At 41.7% G+C, this 4,925-nt stretch overlaps 1 pseudogene; it reads right to left on the reverse strand.

The window, feature by feature from the left end:
- Positions 1 to 1,252: 1,252 nt before the first annotated feature.
- LOC100457762 (WW domain binding protein 1-like) lies at positions 1,253 to 2,322 on the reverse strand (annotated as a pseudogene).
- Positions 2,323 to 4,925: the final 2,603 nt, after the last annotated feature.

Genomic DNA, 4,925 nt, shown 5'->3' on the forward strand with positions numbered 1-4,925 from the left:
AGCTGGCAGCTGGGTAGTCTGGAGAGTTGAAGGTGGCTTCAGTGATGTGCCTGTTTTACTAGTGGATTGGATGAAATGTTGTGGTAAGGTGGGCCTCTCTTGCTGTCCGTGTAGTTTGAGAAAAACATAGCAAGAGTGACCTTTGCTCCAGTTCCCAAGAAGTTCCTCATCTCCAACTGAGACCAACTCAGCCTGGACTTCATTGTCCACATCATTTTGGTCAAAAGCATTCAACAAGTCTCTAGGAAGTTCCAAACTTTCCCACATATTCCTGTCTTCTTTTGAGCCCTCCAAAGTGTTCCAACCTCTGCCTGTTACCAGTTCCAAAGTCGCTTCCACATTTTCAAGTATCTTTGTATCAGCACCCTACTCTTTGTGGTACCAATTTACTTTATTAGTCCATTCTCGCTTTGCTATAAAGATGCTACATGAGACTGGGTAATTTACAAAGGAAATAGGTTTAAATGAATCACGGTTCCACATGGCTGGGGTGGGAGCCCTCAGGAAACTTACAATCACGGTGGAAGGGGAAGCAGGCATGTCTTACATGGTGGCAGGTGAAAGAGAGTGTGTGTGTGTGTAGGAAGAACCGTCAAGCACTTATAAAACCATGAGATCTCGTGAGCACTCACTATCACGAGAACAGCATGGGGAAAACCACCTCCATGATCCAGTCACCTCCACTAGGTCCCACCCTTGACACATGCGGATTATGGGATTACAATTTGAGATGAGATTTGGGTGGGGACACAGCCAAACCTGCCAACTGGTAAAGTTCTTGTTTCCAGCTGTCTTTTGTTTGTTTGTTTTTAAAAGAAAAACCAAAGAGAAGGCAGTATAATCCACACCTGAACCAATCTGCAGCCAGCCAGAGCCTGCTGGGAAGCAGCCTTTCAAGGATGCTTTAGTTTGTCCTGATGTACAGGGTGCATAGATCTTTTCAACTGGAATTTGAGAGATCAGCATGCTCCCTATCAACCTGCCATACAACTGCCCATCAGCTCTCATCCTCCCACAGGATTAGCCTAATTCTGGCTCTGCAGACACTGGCAGCCACAGATGACAAATCCTGAGCCTCTGTGGGCTTCTATCTTTGAACTGTACCTGGAGATGTAGGAAAATGCAGGAGAGGATAAGGGGAAAAAAAACAAAAAGTGTCTGTATTTTCTGTGAAAGTCATTTAATGACTTTCTCATGGTTTTCCCCTATCCTGGTTGCTTTGCCAAGTTCTTGGGAGCTAATAGGACCTGCTCTACCTGGGGGAACTGCTGCTCTGGGAGTTTGGAGAGTCCTGCTCATTGATTTGTGTTCACCAGCAGGCACATGGGTGGCCATGTCAGATGGGGATGCCCAGGCTCTCAAGCCTGCTCCTCAGATGGGGCAGAGGACTTCCTCCTCGTCTCCAGGAGGCCACACATGGCAGCTGCCACAGAAGTCCAGAGCCCCACCCAGAGCATCATCTATGAATGTGCCGAACTCTTTGAGGACATTACGATGGTGCCCCTGGCTGCACCCACACATTTTGATACCTGAGTCCTCTGTGAAGTGGTGGTGTCTCCCGGGTGTCTTGTCTTTGCTGTCAGGAGGTGTGCTGCCATAGTCAGAGCTGTCATCTCTCAGCAGCTCCTCCTTACATTCTGAATCCTTGTCCAGGAAGGCCCCTGGGTCCAGCTTCCCGGGCCGGCCACAGAGCCACTGGGTTCCACTCCTGGGGCTTTGGTGACTGGCTGTTTCTCAGTCAGCTGGTAGGTCAGAGGGGTCAGGGTCAGGATACTTGGGGTCTTGCGCTGCTTCTGCTGGGCCCAGACTAGTGGCCGCTCTTCCAAGTGTCTCCCACAGTGTTACCTGCAGTGCCACACTGTGAAGGCAGTTGCTGCTGCTGCTGCTGCTGTAGCTGGAAGGCACTGTATGGGAGGGGAGGAGGAGGAGGTTAGTTCACCACTTCCTCATAAGAAGGTAATAAATAGTTTGGTGAAATAAAATGGTAGCCCTGAGTAATTGTGGGCTTCTGGATAGGCAGTCAGGTTGATTTCATGTTGCTACTGCTGGACTTGAGGGCTGTGCTTGGCTGTGGTGGCAGACGCAGCAGCAGCTCAGGATGATGGTGATGGTCCACACCAGCCAGAACCACCAATGTTCATAGTAGTAGTTATAACACTGAGACTTCCCACAGCAGTGTCCTGTTGTGTCACAGATGTAGCTTTGATTGTTGGTACACACACAGGTTTCCTTATCCTGTGGGGGTTCAGCCCTGCCTGACAGGGGGCTGGGCAGTGCCTAGAGGAGCAAGAGCTCTATGCCACCCAGGAGTCTTCTCTCCATACTCCTCCTGCTCCTCCAACCCAGCGCGGGCACCTCCCTCCACCCTTGCTGCACTTCTCCTCTACCCTCTTCTTCCTTCTTTTGTTCTTTTCCTGTAATACGTTTTGAAATCAGATTGTGAGGCCTTCAGCTTTGTTCTTATTGCTCAAGAGTCCTTTAGCTATTCAGGGTCTTTTGTGGTTCCATATAAATTTTCAAATTGTTTTTTCTATTTCTGTGAAGAATGACATTGGAATTTTGATAAATATTGCATTAAACATATAAATCACTTTGGACAGTAAGGACATTTTAAGAATATTAATTCTTCCTACCCATGAACATAAAATATCTTTCCATGCATTTGTGTCATATACAATTTTTTCATCAATGTATAGTGTTCAGAATACAGATCTTTCACCTCCTTGGTTAAATGTACTCCTAAATACAATCCTAAATGTGCTCCTATACAAAAAAATGCAGTTTTTTTGATGCTATTGTGAATGAGATTAATTTCTTTATTTTTGTCATATAGTTTGTTGTCAGCATAAACTACAGAGTTTTGTACATTGATTTTGAGTTCTGCAATTTTATTGAATTCATTTATCATTTCTAGTAGCTTTTTGGTGGAGTTTTTAGGGTTTCCTGTATATAATATGTTATCATCAAACAGAGACAACTTTAATTCTTCCTTTTCAATTTGAATATCTTTTATTTCTTTATTTGGCTTAATTGCTCTGGCTAGGACTTCCAGAAATAAGTTGAATAGAAGTAGTGAGAATAAATATCCTTGTCTTGTTCTTGATCTTAGAGGAAAAGATTTCACTTTTTCATTGTTGGGTATGATGTGAGCTGTGAGCTTGTTATATATGTCCTGTTTGGTGTTAAGGTACATGCCTTCTATGCCCAATTTGTTGAGAAGTTTTGTCATGAAAGGATTTTGAATTTTGTCAAATGCTTTTTCTGTATATATAGAGATAGCTATTTTTTTATCCTTCATTCTGTTAATGTGGTTTATCACATTTGATTTGTGTATGTTGAAACATCTGGAGGGTAAATCCACTTTCTCATGGTAAATGTTCTCCTAATGTGTTGTTAAATTCTGTTTGCTAGTACTTTTTTTGAGCACTTTTGTATCTATGTTCATCAGGGATATTGTTTGGCCCATACTTTTCTTATAGTGTCCTTGTCTGCCTTTTTATTTTTATTTTTATTTTTTTGTTTTTGTTTTTGTTTTATTATTATACTTTAAGTTTTAGGGTACATGTGCACAATGTGCAGGTTAGTTACATATGTATACATGTGCCGTGTTGGTGTGCTGCATCCATTAACTTGTCATTTAACATTAGGTATATCTCCTAATCCTATCCCTCCCCCCTACCCCCACCCCACAACAGGCCCCAGTGCTAATATCTAGAATCTACAATGAACTCAAACAAATTTACAAGAAAAAAACAACCCCATCAAAAAGTGGGCAAAGGATATGAACAGACACTTCTCAAAAGAAGACATTTATGCAGCCAAAAGACACATGAAAAAATGCTCATCATCACTGGCCATCAGAGAAATGCAAATCAAAACCACAATGAGATACCATCTCACACCAGTTAGAATGGCAATAATTAAAAAGTCAGGAAACAACAGGTGCTGGAGAGGATGTGGAGAAATAGGAACACTTTTACGCTGTTGGTGGGACTGTAAACTAGTTCAACCATTGTGGAAGTCAGTGTGGCGATTCCTCAGGGATCTAGAACTAGAAATACCATTTGACCCAGCCATCCCATTACTGGGTATATACCCAAAGGACTATAAATCATGCTGCTCTAAAGACACATGCACACGTATGTTTATTGCGGCACTATTCACAATAGCAAAGACTTGGAACCAGCCCAAATGTCCAACAATGATAGACTGGATTAAGAAAATGTGGTACATATACACCATGGAATACTATGCAGCCATAAAAAAGGATGAGTTCATGTCCTTTGTAGGGACATGGATGAAGCTGGAAACCATCATTCTCAGCAAACTATCACAAGGACAAAAAACCAAACACCGCATGTTCTCACTCATAGGTGGGAATTGAACAATGAGAACACATGGACACAGGAAGGGGAACATCACTTTAAAAAATAATAATAATAATGCTGATCTTGTCAAATGAGTTTGGAAATACTCCTTCTCCTTCACGTTTTTGGAAGAATTTCAGAAGGATTGTATTATTATTTTTTAAAATGTTAGAATTCAGCAATGAAGTTTTCTGGTCCTGGAATGTTCTTTGATGGGGGATGTTTTATTATTGATGTATTCTCCATACTCAGTATTGTTCTATTCAGATTTTATCTTTCTTCTTGATTTTCTCTAGGTAAGTTGTATTTTTCTAGAAATTTATCTGCTTTTCCTAGGTTATCCAATTTGTTGGCTTGTAATTGCTTATAGTGGCCTCTTATGATCCTTTGTATTCCTGTGGTATTAGTTGCAATATTTCTTCTTTTCTGATTTTATTGCTTTGAGTATTCTCTCGTTTTTCTAGTCTAGCTAATGGTTTGTCAGTTTTGTTTATCTTTTCAAAGAACAAATTCTTAGTTTCATTGACCTGTTCTATTTTCTTTCACAGTCTTTTTTGT

Source organism: Pongo abelii, chromosome 16 (assembly GCF_028885655.2).
Source record: "Pongo abelii isolate AG06213 chromosome 16, NHGRI_mPonAbe1-v2.0_pri, whole genome shotgun sequence".
Lineage (NCBI taxonomy): Eukaryota > Metazoa > Chordata > Mammalia > Primates > Hominidae > Pongo > Pongo abelii.